At 40.3% G+C, this 18,622-nt stretch overlaps 1 protein-coding gene across 6 annotated transcripts in view; it reads left to right on the top strand.

The window, feature by feature from the left end:
- Window positions 1-18,622, top strand: part of MAST4 (microtubule associated serine/threonine kinase family member 4) — a 543,729-nt gene that overhangs the window by 226,143 nt on the left and 298,964 nt on the right. The window lies entirely within an intron of this gene.

The following is an 18,622-nucleotide window of genomic DNA, read 5'->3' as shown; positions in this document are numbered from 1 at the left end:
TAAAGGATTATTTGCAGGTAAACCAAAGAGGGATTTAAGAAATTGGGGTTAAATGTCATGTATTGTTCCCAACCTAAGTAAATAGACTGCCTCTTTAATGATTTTCACTGTGGTCATTGTTTTGAATGTACAGTGCAGTTAGTCACTGCTGTGGATTTCCTTTTCTTTGTTTTCATCACATCTATAAAGTTCTGGTAATGCACAGCTGTCTGTGCGGCTCCATGTCCTCTTCGGGGTCAATGGTTAAATATGGAAAGTCTCTTTGTTAAAAAAGATGATAAACTATTAAGCTCCCTCATGGTTCAGCTTATTAATAAGTGACAGTTCAGCTAAGTTTTCTCTTTCCTTTAATGCATTTTAGATAATTGTGTAATGTATGTTGGATAAGAAACTCCTTTTTGTGGTTTATTTCTGTAGTATATATTCTCAGCACTTCAGAGGATATAGTTGAAACACACGGTGCTTTTGAGGGGTATAGATCTCACAGAACTTTTAATTTTAGAAATAAATAATGATTGTGGTTATTTAAAATACTGGAGTTACTTTCTATCTAAAAGATTTGCAACAAAACAAAGGAAACACAATTCATTGATATAATACTTAGAGTGCTAGATCGTTGTCATACTTAACATACTTTTACTACACCTGCCATAATTGACTACACCATGGATAAAGAATGCCTGATTTCTTTTATGAATGAGATAGAAGTCTTCATTCTGTGAGAAGTAACAATATAAAAGTGTTTCAAAGTTCTGCCACCTCATGGCTAAAACCTAACTTTGGCTCAAACAAAGCTTATTTTTCTTTTACTCCCATTATATCTAGTATTTTTTTAAAAGACACCTCTTACATAGAGTAGTTTATTTTTTTTTTAAAGAAACTGCTGTATAAGGAATCTATTTATAAAATATAAAATTTAAGTATTTGTATTACAAAAGATGTCACTGTGGAGTTCATGAAAATAACGCCACCTAGTGAATTTAAGAATTAAGTTAATTTTCAAATATACACTATTTGAAACATTTCAACATGTCAATGAGGTATATCTGCAGTAGTGAAGTGAGGCTGAAACCTACACATTTTGTATTTATGATTCTGACCCTGTGTTTGCGAGGTAATCTTGAGCAAGTCCTATACCCTCAGTGTCTGTTTATTTTTCCGTAAAATATTTCAGCACAAGACCTTTGAGTGTACTAAGTAGGAGATAGGTATAAATGAGGTTTAAAAAGTTAATGGCTATATAATAAATACACTAGCATATAGTAGAAACTCAATAAATATTATGTTGTTGAAAAGCAAGGGATTTTTATTTATAAATGACATTATATGTCATAACTAGCAAGATGAAATAGTTACATCTTTACTCCATGTATGCTATTTGAGTTTGTTTTTAAGTTAGAAGAATCAGCAGTAAAGACAGTAAACATTATTTATTTATAGGGATCATTTTAACAGGGCTACAGGATTTTATATAATAATAGGAGTCGATTGGTGTACCGCACTGAATAGAGGCATACTGTGTGGAACAGACCAGTTTTTTAGATAACAAAAAGCCTAGTCAAAAATCTGGAGCACACAAATATTCTAATTCCATAAAATGTATTTTTGTAATAATGTAGTATGTGTTTAGTGTAAAATAATGCAGTATGTGTTTAGAACCTACTTTTAGAATTTCAGTACCTCTAGCTCTTAAAACACAGGAATACTAGTGGTATTTTTAATATTTGGTCTTCGAGAAATTTTTTAGTGAGAACATACACTTTCTCAAGGAAGGGCTACCTCATAAAAGGGCAACACAACTGAGTTGTTCATCTTAAGTGACTCACTTTTCCATCTTTTCTGTGGACTCTATTAATATTTCCGGGACTACTGATAGCACTTCAATCACTGCCTTTGAAATGAGAATGAGAGAAAGAGGCCCCAGTGGCTTCCACTGTTAGAATCTGGGGGAAGTTTTCAGATTGCTTCTCAAAACATGGGAAATTCAGATGGATGGATGGGCTTGGGCAGACCTTGGACTTGGGGCAATTTGAATTTCTAGACAGGTCTAATTCATCAAAGGATAACTGGCTCCTTTCAGGGCTAATATTCCTCATACACAGATCATATTTTTTAAATGTCATGGAAATTAATTGTTTCAGTGGTTTTTGTTATATGTGTCCTTTTTATTTGTTTTAATGAAAGTGTCCCTGTCCCTAATGTGATAGCTCCCAAGGCTGGAGAAAGATGGACAGGCGCCATTAAAGCAGCGACAAATCAGTAGAAGAGGGAGTGTTCTCCCAGAGAGATGTCATAGGATTCCTTTCCTGTCCTCCTGTGGTATTTTGCTCTACCTGCTATCATCTGTTGATTTCCCTCCTCCCTAGTTACGTATTAGCATTTCAGTCCACTTCCTGATTATCACATGTAGCTAGAATGTAAATGTTTTTTTCTTATATGATGCAGTTAATGACTAAATCTTTCGAATTTAGACTTCCAGATTTGTGTTAGGATTTTTGTTTTCTTTGCTTTCCCTTATACCTGGACTTCGTCTCCCAGCCTTAATTGAAACAACAACAAAAAGCTAACATTATTACTTTGGTCTAGGTTCTGATTTTCCACTGGCCATTATCTCAAGTTCAATTTTAGTAAGCAAAGAAGCAGGCGGACTCTTTTGTTCTGACTGGTATCCAGCTACCTCTGTTTTCCTCAATGCTTGAATGTGGGTCATTCAAGTCATAATGTCTCAGTGTGTCTGAGAAGTCTGTCAACTTTAAAGTGATTTGGATGTGTTTACACTTGACCCAAAATTCCATCACAGTATTGTTGTGTGGGACTATTACTCTGTCCTTACTCATTTGAAGATTCTGTGCAGTTAAAGGTAAGAACTCTAGTTAGAGGATTAATTTAATAAAAAGATGATAATAATAGTTTGGCATAAAGTACTTTTGTTCTTCGAAGGTTCCAGAAAGGCAAAGAGGCTTTTTTGGGACAGGAAGAATCAAGATGGTAAATGAACTTTTTTTTTTTTTTTTTAAGAAACAGAGCACAAGCAGGGGGAGGGGCAAAGAGAGAGGGGGGGGGAGAGAGAGAGACTCCTAAGCAGGCTCCCCTAGCATAGAGCCCGGTGCAGGGCTTGATCCTGCAGCCCTGAGATCATAACCTGAGTGAAATCAAGAGCAGGACTCTCTTTTTTTCTTTTTATTAACATATAATGTATTGTTTGTTTCAGAGGTACAGCTCTGTGATTCATCAGTCTTGCACAGTTCACAGCACTCACCATAGCACATACCCTCCCCAATGTCCATCAGCCACCCCATCCCTCCCACCCCCCTCCACTCCAGCAACCCTCAGTTTGTTTCCTCAGATTAAAAGTAGGACTCTTAACTGATTGAGCTACCCAGGTGCCTTGATGGTAAATGAACTTTTGGTAGTTATAAGCACCTAATTAATTAGACCAGGTGTGGCCATATCTGAAGTGGTATTAGCTGTTGAAGGAGTTCACTTTCTGTGTCTGAGGTGGATATAAAAAGTTGTCTGTCCATCTCTGCTCCCCTGGAAATCCTTTTAAAGACTTACAACTTCACATCGTGTCCTTTGCTCTTAGTAAGAGTTGCTGGAAGAAATGGCTGTGATTGCTCAGCTCTGCGCTTTCTGGAAAACTCCCCTTGAAGCCCTATCCCTTATGATGTGCATCGTCTCTTGCATTAGGCCCACATGATAAATTAGCTTAGTGTTCACTACTCACAAAGGTCCTTCCTTTCCAGGTGAACCGGTTTGCTTCTTTGAATCAGATAATGAGAGCTGGCTCTGTCTTGCCAGTTTAGTCTCACCTGATCAGAACCATTGCATACTCAGCTGCAATAACTTTTGAGATAAATGTAGCCACACTTCTCCCCTGTTGGGTTCTTAGTTCCCTCTTTGAGGAGTTGTGTGGTTTTATGTATTACATCTTTTAAAAATCTTAAGTTGCCTGAAAAGGTTTTTCAAAGTAGAGAAGACCTGAAAATTTAATAATATTGTGCTTAAAGCAGTGAAATTATCTAAAGAATAATTTTAGAAGAAGACAAAAGGAGACTAAAAGACCAGCTAATCAATGAACTAGGTAAACTGTAAAAACTGTGAACTACATGAACTTACAAGGATCAGTATTCATGCAGCCACCAATCATTTTATTGTTGACACCAGAGTGTAATGAGATAAGGGTGTTTGATTTTACCTGAAACTTGAATTGCAAATAAATTATGAGCAACGGTAGAGCTTTTTAAAAAGTCTTAGAAACCATGTGTCTGTCTTGGAAGCAACCTAAAACATGAAGGTTGGCAAATGACTTTAGAGACATACATGTCAGAAGACAACATTGCCATTAAAATCATGCATTTGACAAATGTTTCATGACAGAGGAAAAAGCTGATAATAATGAGAAGTGGAAAAGTAGAGTGTATACAAAAGGTGTGTATAAGTCTATAAAAATGTGTAGCATATACCCACACATTAGTCTGTATGAGGCAGAGATGGGAAGTTGGGGGTGGTGGAAAGAAACAAAAAAATAACTCCTATCTAACATATATTAGGAACCTGTTTTTTTTTTCATGTAAAATAACAGGAAGAAAAGCACTAAAAAGTTAATTATGTCTTGATGGTGGTCTAAGAATTTTTCTTTATTCTATAGTAAGCACGTATTACTTGTATAATCAGTCAAAAGTGGGATTTGGGAGCCTCTTTATAATTTTTTTGCTTTGTTGTCTAGGAAGAAGTTTTATACCACTCACTAAGATCAATGAAAAGCTCTTAAAGATTGTTTTTTATTTCATGTCTTTATGAAATTGAGAAAGATAAATCAGTTCTAATATGATACATAGTTCCAAACCTTAGGACAGTGGTTCATCGGAGGCTGTCCTTTTGAACCACCTGAGGAGCCTCTAAAGCGTGAGGCCTAGATGCAGTCCACATGGATTAAATTAGCATCTCTCTCAGTGGTGCAGCCAGGCTTGAGACCCACTGCTCCTGGGGAATTACACGTCCAAGGAACCCAGAGTCATGGAACCTCCTACTTCTGTATCTCCAAATGCAAAGTTTGACAGCCTCTAAAAGGTGTGTGGCACGTTTGGCCTCCCTTCTTCCAGTGGGACATGGGTTTGTTTTTATGGAGAGGTAGGTGGAGATGGATGTCCTCCTTGTCTTTGTTTCTTGACTTCCTAAGTAATGGTAATGGTAGTAATGTGAGAGCTCAAACCATTAACAAACCCACCTTCAGGGGGCAGTTATTAGAGTGGGGTGGCTAGAGGCAGCCCTAGACCATTAACCTGAAAGGACCCAGGGCACTGCTGGTGTCCAGTTCCATTTTTACATTTTTTTTATATTGCTGGCACATGCCCCGTGATTTACGTCTAGAAACCACCTCGGGCATGGAAGACAGTAGCTTTGTCCCTTGAAGCGTTATCCTCACGCTGGCCATAACAAACACCTGTGGTTTGGAATTATTGTTGTGGATACTCTTCCGTAGTGCCCTTGCTTGAGTTCTCAAAACACGTGCTACTCTTAGATTGTGAATGCAGATGCTTTTGATTCCGGCAGTCAAGGATAGAACTCCATTCTTTGCCTTTCTTTCAATAAACGTCTAATAATAATAATAAATGCACTACTGGACTTTTCATCCCCGGCTCCAGCAGCATCAGGTGAGTGGACTATGGTACCCACCTTGAGGGGCTGAGCGTGTGGTGGGGGAGACACACAGCAGTTCCGGCAACAGCCAGCGCCGGGTCCTGCATCTGTCACAGTGCGGGGGGCACGGCGACAGTGCCAGGCTGTGCCGCAGGAGGGGGAAGGCTACAAAGGTGGGGGTGTTGCTGCCAAGTGGTGATGGATGACCAGGCGCAGATGAGGCGAGATGCATGTTCCAGGCCAGGGAAGCAGCCGCGCATGCCAAGATGGGGTGACCACATGGGGTGCGCCCTCCCTTTGGAAGGAGCTGCAGGTGATGCCTTTTAGAGGGAGGAAGGGACCAGCCGGAGGCCCAAGAGCCATGCCTTGTTGAGGGATCTGGACAGGACTGTCCAACAATAGGCAGCCGTTGAAAGATCCTAAGCAGGGCACAGCAATCTTGTGCCACCTGTCAGCTGTTGTGTCACGTGTGAATGGAGAGTGCCCCGGGAGAGGCCAGGGACGGCCAGGAGGTTAGGAGAGAGGAGGTGAGTCATGCCACTGCTGCCCCAGAGGCTGTGGCTGCAGGAGTAGTACAATTACGGCATGGTGACCTCTTGGGATGGGTGGGGAAGGAGCTGCGAGAAGCTGCAGGTGACCTCCAGGCTTCAGACCATAGGACCAGCAACAGCTAGGGGCCGGAAGTAAAAGTGATCTGGATGGTGAGAAGATGACTAGTTCTGTGCCTATGGTAGTGGAAGCACCTTGTAAGTAGAAATATTCAGTAAGCAGCTGGATGTATGGGTTTAGGCTGGCTTCCACGCAGAGGTCAAGGCCAGTTATAGATTCTGAAGTCATCTGCTTTAAATAATTAATTGAAGTACATTATGAATAATAAGAGAGTGCAATTTCTCACAGACTGTTAGCTTCCAAGAATTACTATTATGTGTATTTTTAACACTTATTTTGCGGGACTGGTTACAGTTATACTGAGAGCAAAGTAGTTTTATGCTTTAGTTTCAGGTCTTGAAAATAATGTATCCAATTTTGAAGATGTAGGGGTATTTTGTGTGTTTTTGTGGTTTTGTGTGTGCATGTGTGTTTTTGCAAATTGCTTCCAACTTTGACAACTTGCCTACAAGTCTCATTTCAATACAATTTTGAAAGGGCAAAATGAAACATCTCAAACTAGAGGCTGTAATGGAAAAAGCAATTCATTCTTAAATGAAGATGATGAGGTTGGTACCACATTGCTTGAAACAGTGAGTAAATTTAAAACCTGAGTTAGATTACATCAAATTCAGCCAAGATTTTTGTTCCCTTGGAATGGAATATCTGTAATTGAAGATAGGGGGTTCAACCAAGAAAGACAGATGGCATGTGTACAATTTTATCAGTTTTCTGACACACTGTTGCCAATTTGTGTATTGTATACACAAAGACATTAAATCACATTGATAAAAAACTGAACCCTCTTGGGAGTTAGAGGTAGAATGTATTACAGTGAGCAGGAAATGATTGTAGAAAACATTGTGTTTTTTAATGGATTGTTTTTAGTTTAGTGCTTATTGTTAGATATCAGGTACATCGAGAAATTCATTTTATAGGATTTTCATCATAATGATATTTTTCCTGATGAGAGGTGGTACTTTTGTATTTTCCAGTATTTTCTATTCTTTCAATTTTAGTATTGTTCTGAAGGTGAAGGTGGAATAATACCATTGATTTGACTGTTTACACTTTTCCATTAAAACTTTAAATATAAATCACTGAGCTCACAGATTCTTTTCCCATTAACTGTTGAGCAATCCAACTAGAAGATATGGTAAATATAAATTGAATTTGGTTGGTGTGGTGGATACAACTACTCTCTTAATTTTTCACTCTTCTGTATACATTCACTCCCCTGCCCAGGCCTCATGGCTTCATGGTGGATAGAGCTACTTCCCCTCAGTTGACTTTGGACTCAGCTATGTGACTTGCTGTGGCCAATGAGCTGTCAGTGAATGTGTCACAAGCAGAGGCTTGAAATAAGCTTGTGGAGTTGGACTTGTCATCTTGCGCTTTGGTGATTTATTGTGAGAAGAACGTGCCCTGAGTAGCCACTGGGTCCCAGAGCAAACACTCATGGAACTGACCTACCGAAATCTGGAGCCAGGAGCCAAGACCAGAAGGCTCATAGTCAACCTGTAGACCTCCAAACATGAGAATAAATGTTGATTGTTGTAAGCCACTAGGTTTGTTTGGGTTTGTGACCCAGCGTTATGGTGGCAGGGGTGACAGTACAGGGGATGAGCTCGTGTTGTGGTTAAGACATAAGAGCAGTGGCATTGAAGTCTACTAGACTTCAGTGGGGGTGTTGATCCAGCACCTGTTGCCTCGATTATCCTGGGCATACTGCTCTCTTCTAAACTTCAGTTTTGCCATCCCTAAAATGGGAATACTGCTTACCTCCCAGGAATGCTGTAAAATAATAAAGATGTGTGCATGTAAGTTACTTTGAAAAGTGTCAAGCAGGTAACAGGAACACAGTGCATGATCATGGCCATTGTTACTGTATTTCTAGATAGCTGAACCTCTGTCTTTCTCTGCTTTCGTTGGACTGTGTCACTTGCCACATCCCAGTTGTGTGACTCTGGAACAGGTTAAAATTTTTATGTGCCTTAGGGGTGAGGGTGTGTGTGTGTGTGTGTGTGTTTTCCTGTAATGTAAGGATACTAACATTTACCTTGCAGGATTATTAGTGGACTACAGCAAAGGTAGGTAAGTATCTAGTTGTCTTAGTTCAGGCTGTTGTAACAAAATAATATAGACAAGAGGTCTTAGACAAACATGGATTTTTCACACTTCTGGAGCCTGGGAATGTCATGGTCAAAGTGCTACAGATTGCATATCTTGTGAGAGCCCTCTTCCTGGCTTTCAGATAGCTACCTCCTGGCTCTGTCCTCACATGGTGGAGACAAATCTCATGTCTCTTCCTTTTTTTTTTTTTTTAAGGGTATTAATCCCATTACAAGGACCCCACCTTCATGACCTAGTTTCACCCTAATAATTTTCCAAAGGCCGTACCTCCAAATGAGTCATTAGGGCTTTACCATATGAATTTGCATTGGCGGGGGGAGGGGAGACCACAAACATTCAGTAGTACTAACCATGGCTGGGTGAGTGGGCAGTTAGTAAAAGTAGCTCCATTATTCTGTTTACTATCCACACATTGCCACCATTTCTTTAAATTCAAGTATCCATTCCTAGTTCTTGAATGCCTCCTATGAGTCAAGCATAACACCCTGCCCTTGGGCTCACCTCTGGATTTCTAAAATCTCTGTTTTTATTGAAAGGAAAGACAAAAGAGTGGAACATAGAAAAGGAAAGACCAGAAGTGCTGCAATTGAAAAGGCATATTGATAACGTCATTCAAATATGTAATATGTGTGTATTATACTTCTACTCCTGTGAGCATTAAAAAGTAACTCCTTTGGAATAGGGGAATTTATAAAGGGCAAAGAGTAGCTCATATGGTGCCAGTAAAGGCTTTTAACGGGAAGAATGAAAAAATGCTAATAAGGAGAGACTGAGCATTAGGGTTCATGGTTTGGGTGCAGTGTGAAATCTTACGGGGGCTCATATTTATAGCTTGTCTGTATTAACCAGAGTAGCAGAGCTGACATCTGAAATGCCTTTGTTTTAAATGGACAAAAATTGCTACACTTACCTTTTTGCCTACTGGCAAACTGGCTGTGTTGGCTCTCAGTCTACAGGCTTTTGCCTGTGCTTCCCTTCTGTACAAATCTTGTTGTGTAGTGCCTTGTCTGTTCCATTTCTGTGTGTGTGTCCCCTGGCCACATCAGCCATTAGCTCCTGCTTTTGCATGCTTCCTAACCAGAATTTGCTCCCTGGAAAGCCTGTGTCCTCAACATCCTTGCTTCAGAATTACTTTGATCTGTATCAGCTGAAATACATTTTGAGATGCTGGATTTTAACATCTGTATGCCACATTCTCTAGAAGCTAATTGACTGATTGGGGCTGGAGGAGAGATGAGAGTCTTTACATTTGACCAGTTTCACAGAGCTTACCTTGCAAGCCATTGAAATGCAAATACAGACTATGCTTAGACACTCAGAGAACTCACACATTCAGTTCTTTGTTTTCTTCTGAAAAATAAGCATTCAAAATTCATGCACATTCTATTATTCATGTGGTTTATATTTAGGTTCCGCTTGTATGTCTAGATAAATCTTACCACCATTATTTAAAATTTCATGAATGAAACTTTGCATCTCTAATGCCACACTAGCCTCGACACCTTTAACCAATCGCAGTAATTTGAAATGCAGCCCTTAACTGAGTTCTGGTGTGTGTCTGTGTATCTGCATTTACATATGCCATCGCCTTAGCTATAGCTGTTTTTATTTAAATCTACTCTGTAAAGCGGGTCTGAATTCAAAACCACCTTATTTTGTTTTGTCCCAGAAAAACCTGAATTTTTAGTGTGTGGTTTCTAAGGCTTCCATGAGATAGAGTGTTGGTATCGTGGCACTTGTCTTTGTTGGACGGCTGTCACATTCATGGTCCTGAAACAGGACACCTTTTCCTGTCCATTCACCTGCATTTTCAAGGCTGTCACTGGCCACCTTTCATCTGTCAGGTGCTTTAAAAGAACACGGCATGTCAGCAAGGCAGTTCTTCTGTCATTCAGTCTGCTCTACAACTTAGCTTTCCTGGAACACTTAATGCCTTCAAGAATCCCTTTTCTCCTGAGCTGTGTTCATTTCACCCGTATCAGAGGGGAGAAGGACTTTCCTAGCCGGGTCCAGAGCCCTCCTACCCATCTTCCTGCCTGACACCTATTGGTGCTGGCACTAACTTTTTCTGCTGAGGCCTTCAGTACATGAGAGGCTGACAGCCAGTGTTAGGTGTGGAAGAAGAAACGCAGGCTTCAGTAAAATCCTTTGTTAAGTCTTGGGTCCTCATAGAGTGGCACTGGTGATGCTTTGAATGAAGCTTCCTGTTACCTTCTGGGAGCCATGTGGAAATGTATCCGTTCTCTTTGCGCTCTTGTAGGTTCTGTAATATCCAAGTAGGATACGTTGTTCTGGGAAGATAACATATGTTCACGGGAATTTTGATATAAAATAGAGCCAGGGTGTATCTGTGCTCATGCTTAGAGTAGAAAGGAGTTGCACAAATTATTGTGACTGGACACTGCTTGGTTTGGGAGGATCTCAGTTTTGAGCCTTTTCTCTTTTTCTTTCTGGGCCCTCAAATGTGTTTCAGTGGATATGGTAGGGGTAGGGAGTGGTGGTGGTGGTGAGCAGTGGCTGCATCATTTCCTGCCCCCTCATGCTAGGAGGGTGTCTCTCATTATTATAGTCCTTCCTGTCATTGTCAGATGCTTTCCTTAAGTTGTTCTCAGCTGAAAAGTGGTGTGAAGTCTGGCATTCATCATTAACAGCTGGTCCCAGCCAAGGGTGTGTGTGTGTGTGTGCGTGTGCACACACGCACGCGTGAGCACTTGGGGTTGAATGTTGGTTATGAGCTGTTGGTTTCTGCTTTCCACAATTTACTCCCCTCAGTTTTCTCAGTTATAGACTATGGCCTTTTAAACCTTCAGGCACACATTTAATATTCTTTCCATCTTTATGAAAAACAGTTTTGCTTTGGACATAGTATAAGAATGTCGATTTGATTTGAGAAAGTCTCTTGGATTTTATACATCTCTTCACTGAAAACAGTGATCAGCTACATTCTTCTAGTACCTTCTTTCTTCTGTTCCTGCTACTAACATACCATTTATGGGACGTGTTTTTAGCTCTTCATCATCGGACCAGTCTCGTGGGAACATTCATTCCCTCACCCACCAGGTTTTTTATCATGTGATTTTACTTTATGCAAAGCTGGTGATACAAGGACCAATAAGATCCAATTCCTGTCATCTTCTGGGAGCTTATGAGCCAGAAGTAGAGAAGGCAGACTGGTAAGTAGACAATTGAATGCCAAGTTATGCATGTTATTATGGTTAGCCAATCACAGAGTAGGTGCTCCGTGGATGGAAAGATGGATGGTTGAGTAGGGGCAGTATCTGATAGGATGCCACAGGGGCACATAAGAGGACGTTTACCCAGTGATGGGGTTATCAGAAGCATGACATCAGTGATGGAGGTTGGTAATTGATTTCTGTTCATTTCTCTTCTGATGTTTTGTTCTGTTTATGTTAAGTTTCCCCATATTCAAGGGGAGATGTCTAGTAGACAAGATGGTATGTATGAGCTTGGAGAGATAAGGACAAAAATGTCCTGGAGATAGAGATTTAGTTGGAACTATCCCATGGGTGATGGCTGAAGCCATGGTAGTGGATGGAATCACCCAGTGAGAGTATGAGGCATGAGAAAAAAGAAAAACCTAGAAAATAACTTGGATCCATTAGCAACACTAAGCTTTAGGAACACTTTATGAAGGACCAAATTAATACATAAAAAAAAGTGATATCGACCAAATTAATATATAAAAAAGAGTGATATCAACAGTATTGACTGGGTCCTATTCTGTGCTCTTAGACCAGCTGTGGTAATCTGCATAAACATAACATTTATTGAGCTTCTGAGTGCCAGGCATTTTTCTGAGTGCTTTACGTGTATCTGCTCATTTTACCTCTGCAGTGGCCCCTTGAGAAAGGTGGGGGTGGACATCGGTTTTCAGAGGTGAAAACTGGGGAGTGAACTAACCTTTCCAGGCCTCAGAATTCATTTAGTTAGCAAGTGACAGAGCCTGGCTTAAAAACCTAGGTGCCTAGATTCAAATCCAGGTGGTTTTAACACATTTCTAATGGTCTTATGATTTTTTGCTTCCCTGAAGTGGGTAAGACTAATAGCCCAACTGATAATTATCATCTATTATGACAGGTTCAGTAGAAGTTGTATCTAGGATAATATGGAAGCTCAGAAATGGGGGTGGCAGTATGTCCATGTAAAGGTTGTAAGTTGGGTATGAGATAGTAATGAGTTCCCTCATCCATACTCCTCCAGTGACCTTGAGGAGCTAAAGCTATGTTGTATTTTTGTAACAGTAGGCCTCAATATTAATTCTGAATAGTTTTTCCATGGAAGACAGGGTGAAATAATGTTCACTGCCCTAAGAGGCTTGGTCTGTGGAAGGGCAGCTAGTTTATTGATGACTTGGGTCCTAGAGAAAATAGATCTAATCCATAATTGTAACTTGTAAATTGTGTAATTGTATGAGAAGTGGTGTATTATGGTTTAAAATCCCTGAGCCATTCTCTCGAAGCATGGAATAATTTTGAAAACTAGTTGGCATATGGAGAGCCGTGCTAATAAACAGAGAGAAGTGAATAAGGCAAAAAAAAAAAAAAAAAAAAAGGAGATTTTAAATTGTACTTGCTATTTAGGGTAATTTTAGTTCTTGGAAAATGAGAGTAAAGACAACCAAGGACCTTTGGAGATCAAATGGTTTCTAGGAAAAGGTATTACTTTTATTATGAAAAATAACTTTTGAGTTGGAGCTTACAACTTGCCTGACTTAACCAAATTGAGATCCGAGTTAGAAGATGTGGTCCCCTGAGGCTGAATAGTTCCTTGGTATCCATTCCCCCTTTGCTCCTTCCCAGTACCCCCTGATTGCCATTTGGGGGAATCCAGGTGGTTTTGGACATGCTGACTTGGGTCCAGATCAAGAGGGTCAGGTGGTGTGGATTGGGCTGATGAGCATCTTCGCTCCTTTAGACCGCAGTGATGGCAGGGACGGCACGTGGACCACACTGAGTCTGGCAGAGTGAATTTTTGTCCCTTTACTGGGAAGGCTGATGCCAAGATGCTCTTTTTCTTGCTGGACATTAATTAGGAAATACATAGCCTCAAGAGTAACTGAAAGCTATTTTGGGTGTATGAAGAAAGCCTGCTGTAGGAAGATGGCAATGCCATGAAAAAGCAGGGCCAAAGGATTCAAAGTAAACCAGGTCCTTAACAATGGAAGCTGCTGAGTCAGAGCTGGTCTGAAGGAAAGCCTCTCACTGGACTTGGCAGTTACACCACTGGGTGAATCCTTTTTTTGTTGGAGCCACTTTGAATTGGGTATTTTGTTACGTGGAACAGAAATCACCCTATTTTGTAGTTGTCATTTACTTATTTGCTTAAGATAGCATTTTTCCTTTAAAATAGATTGACTAGTGTTTTCCCCTAAAATATTTCACATTTTTCTTCTACAAAGATGTCTTAATTTCATTTTACAACATAAATAGGTTTTAACGTTGAGGGTTTTGTTTATGAAGAGGTTAGAGGAAGCGCAAAAATGTGATTACTAAGGAATGAAAATTTATTTCAGTGACATTTGCAATAAAAATGATAAAATATTTTCCTCTTTGAAGGATTAGTAGTGTGGGCTCTTATTCTGCTAACCTCTTAAAAGCAGGCCATTATTTGTTTGTTCAGCAAGTAAAGAATTACTAGGCTTGACTTCACCGATGATAAGTTAGCCTAACTTATTATAATTTTATCCTAAATTATTTGACAGTGATAAATAGCTGATGTGGCACATCAGCGTGAAGCTTCATATTGGTACTGCCTTTTATCATTTCTGCTCTAAATAATTGTTCACATCTGTCGGCTTTTTGATGGAGCTATGTGAGGATTTGGACGTGTGGAACCAGAAATCCTGGCTAGTGATTTTTTTTTTTTTCATCCTCTGTTTCTTTTCTGTCTTTTCTTCTCAGGTTTTTTCCTCCTTTCCAGGGCATTGACTTTATGCCGTGTTCTCTTTATGAAGTGCTGTGCCCACAATGGGAAGGTTCAATTCCACATCTGGGTCCGTAGCGGTGTTTGTTCACCTGGATGAAGGGAAGGCGGCTTGGATGGCTGGCGTGCTCACGGCGGAAAGCTGCCTCAGACATGTACAGGCAGTCGATGTTCATGCTGCCCTCCCCAGCTTCCTGTTCTCTTCACATAATCAGTAGATAGGGTGGAGTTTGGGTTAGGGTCACTGCCTCTGCAAAATGAGAAACCTGTTGGACTCAGTGACCGTAATTGGGATGATTGGGGGTGTCCTCATTCTGGGTTTCCTTGATTCTTTGGGGCATCTGTGAATTATGATGCAGCCACACTGGCGTTCTAAGGTCCCTAGGTGGACCATTAAGCATTCTTGTGGAGTTGATGACAATGGTGGGGGTCTATGGAAGTTTGCCGGATTTGCTCCATTCTGCTTCATGCCCCAGTGGGAGGCGGAGGAAGCAGGAGAAACCCGCATCTCTGCCCTCTGCCTGGAGCAGTCTATCGCCTTCCCCTTCCTCTGCTGCATGAATCTCCCTCCCCTTCTTCCTCCTCCTCCTTCCCTCCCCATCTCTGCTCTCCCCTCACCTGCCCTTCCCTCTTTCTTGCCCTCCCCCCTCCTCCTCTGCCCCACCTCTATCTCTTCTTCCCCTGGCCTTTCTCATTTACTCACGCCCTCCTCTTTCTTGAGTTTACTTGGACGTACTTTTGCCCAGAGAGCAGGTTTCCACTCTGAACCCCCAAGCCTGGGTAAGGTCCCCATCAGACCACATCTTAATTGTCTGTTCTCTTGTCTCTCTCTCCACCCCAAGAGTCTGTAAGCTTCATGAAATTAAGAAAATTATCTTACTGCCTGTTAGATCCCAAAATGCATGGTCAGACATGGTAAATGATCAGTAAAGCTGGTTATTGTCAAGGGCTGGGTTCTGGGTGACCTTAACTATGTGTTTTTGAGCCATTCTGTTACGAATGTATTTTATGTGTTTTTTCTTAATTTTATGTGTTTTTATAATCAGAATAGGAAACTTAAATAGGAAAGAGAGGAAAAGCTATGTGTGAAATAGAGGAGACTCTCTCAAGGTCCATTCAGTTGTTAATGGGGTCCTTGGCAAAAAAGCGTATTACCTCACAGGCATGAGGCAATTATTTGTAGTGGTTACATCAGCTGGAATAAAGATGTTAATTTAAGATTCTTGTCCCTGCACATCTTCTAACTCACTGCAGAATTCCAGGTAAAGAATTTGCCTGATTTGCTTTTCGTTGTTGCTTGGAGTCCTCCAGGGTCCAGGTTTCGAGCTTTTCTGTAAGAAAAGTGTCCCTTTTTCTAAACAGCTAATGTCTGAGATACTGAGAATGAGAGAAGCATAGAATTTTAAGTCCAAGAGAGAAACCTTAGATCTAATCTAGCTTAATTCTTCATCTTTCAGCTAAGAACACTGAGTTTCAGGGAAATAAAGCGACTGAACTCAAGTTATCAAAATAGTGACTATCAGAATCAAAGCGTTTGCATTCATAATCTGTTCACTCTGCCCTCCTATGCATAGCAAATGCTTGAGTTCTTTTGTGTGGTTATATTGAACTTCTAAATATTAACTTTTTAAATAAGTAGTCTTTGCTTAACAAAGGATCCCATTTCAGAAAGTTCGTTAAGATCCTTGAGTGGATCTTCTGATTTAACTTAATTGCAAAAGCCTGTCCCATGTTGTTGCTCCCCCCATCATTTTCTAGACTTTGAATAAATATTTATTCACTATTTCATTTTATATTTTAAGACTGTGAAGGCAAACAAAAATATCCTCAGGGGCTAGAGGCATAAGATACATCTGTAAAGCCAACTAGGGGCACAATAGGGAGTGGTGGGGACTGTGGCCAAACTGGAGAACGTATGTCATGCTTTAAGGGTATTCAAATTCCATTTTTATTTGGAAACCCTAAACAGAACATAACTGTAACCTTTGAACCTTGTGTTTGTGACTCCTTTCAAATCTAGGCTCATATATATATATATATATGAATAACTGTAGGGATGAGAAGGTAGTAATAAGCTAAGGCTGCATAACCAGTGTGATAATTTCAGTCACATTCTGAAAAATAAACCTAGGAAGGGGAAGGCGATAGACTGCTCCAGGCAGAGGGCAGACCCCATTAACAACTGAATGGACCTTGAGAGAGTCTCCTCTATTTCACACATAGCTTTTCCTCTCTTTCCTATTTAAGTTTCCTATTCTGATTATAAAAACACATAAAATTAAGAAAAAACACATAAAATACATTCGTAACAGAATGGCTCAAAAACACATAGTTAAGGTCATCTGGAACCTAGCCCTTGACAATATATATATGTGCTACAGTTTGTATTATATATATATATAATGCATTTTAAGCCTCTTTTATTAATTTTTTTTGGAAAAAACCTTGTAAAATTGCTTCCCAGGCGGGAAGAATCTTCTCTTCAAATGGGGAGGGTTTCTCTTTCCCATAGAGGCAGTGTCTCTCCTCAGTGCATGCTGTACCTTTCCCGATAGATGGTAATCTCCATCTTCTATAATTTAAAATGGTTTAAAATCATTGTAAAAACAAATGAGACTTCAGCGGAGTATTCCATCTTGGCCCTATTTTTTCGTGTATAAGAACCATAATCTTACCTATTTATCTTGCTATCTACCTACATAAAGACTCAGCAGAAAGGCTGGGAGTAGAGAAAAGGAATCTAATACAGCATCATCTTAAGTAGGGTTTAATAGGAGAGCGGGTGGGGGCAGCAGTGTAATTGATTAGGCTGCCAGGCAATTTGAACCAACCCGTTCGTTACAAAGTTTTGTTACGCAAAATTTAACACTCATGGCATGAGCCAGGAGGATGCTGCAAGTAGCCTCAGATGCATTCTTTTTGTGCTGGCCATTGCTCTTAGAGGACAGTTTAATTTGTGTGAGATACTGTTACAGCTTGCTGTCTCTTTCGTTCCTCGGGAAATGACTCTTTAGAGTCACCATTTTCTTAATATGTTGAAAACCTGTGCTACATATCTAAAACCCTTTCTGTTTTTATTAGCACCACATATCACTGGATTATTGTAGCGTGTGCTCCCCTTCTCTCTGTTGGGTCTCTCTGTGTTCGCAGTATCTTGGTGCAGATTTCCTTCAGAAGGTTAACAGTAATTAATGGTGGAAAAATTCTTTGTAAAAACAGTTTCTATCTATACCATTCCTTTTGACTGTTGACAGATCTGCCAAGTGGTACCTAATTTTATTGCATTGTTAATTTAGAGCTAGAGAGGTTCTGGAGGATTACCTGCTCTGATCTCCTTATTGTGGAGCCTATTAAAGTTATCTGACACTAGCTAAGCTCCTGTTATTTTAATGAATAACAGGTTCCGTTAATCGTTCTAGTATTGGGCTCAATGTGGTGAAATATTTTGGAAATACATAATAATAATAACCTTCCATAGTGTAATGGATGCCTACTAAATATTAGATGCTCTGCTCGACATTGTATGTATATTAGCCCTAATTCTCAAAATGACCTGGCTAGGCATTATTAATGCCATTTTATGGAAGAGGAAAATGAAGCACAGACACATTCGGTAATGCTGGGACATCATCGGGCTGGTTTGTGTGGATATAAACCTGTATTTCCTTGGCGCTACAGTTTGTACGTAACCCCTTTGCCATGGTCTAGTCCTTCCTTACTACTCTGGGGTGATTTGGTGAGAGGGATTGGGCTGAGAGACATTTTGCATAGCTGATAGCAATTAATTCGCACTACATTTTTTCCCCCCAAATTAGAAACACAGCTAAATCTTCTACATGAAAGTATGATTGCAGCATAGATGTGCAAAGCTCAATTGTGTGCAGTAAGTTTACAAAAGTTGCATGGATATGTCTTGGTATTCTACAGAGGACACCCTAATAAAGTATAAATGACTTTCTCTCCCTAAACAGAATTGCCATTATATTCCTGTTGGTGAGTGAGGACAGGGGTATGGGGAAAATATGTTGAGATGAACAGTACAATACTGCCACATTTGAAATTGAAAAACAAACTTGGGTGACGTACTCTTCTTAACAGTGTCATAGTGGGTGGTGTCTTCTGGTTGAAGCCCACAGCAACTTTAACAGAGGATGGTTAATAAATCTTAAGTTCTTCTGTGATCTACCCTCCCCCTGCCCGCCCCATTCTGGTTCCTTTGTTCCATGGCCTTACTCCAAGACTGGTGGAGTGTCAA

The sequence above is a fragment of the Phoca vitulina genome, unplaced genomic scaffold (genome assembly GCF_004348235.1).
Source record: "Phoca vitulina isolate PV1807 unplaced genomic scaffold, GSC_HSeal_1.0 scaffold6, whole genome shotgun sequence".
In the NCBI taxonomy this organism is placed as follows: Eukaryota; Metazoa; Chordata; class Mammalia; order Carnivora; family Phocidae; genus Phoca; species Phoca vitulina.
Note: the sequence above shows the minus strand (reverse complement) of the source record. Positions and strands in the feature narration are given on the sequence as shown.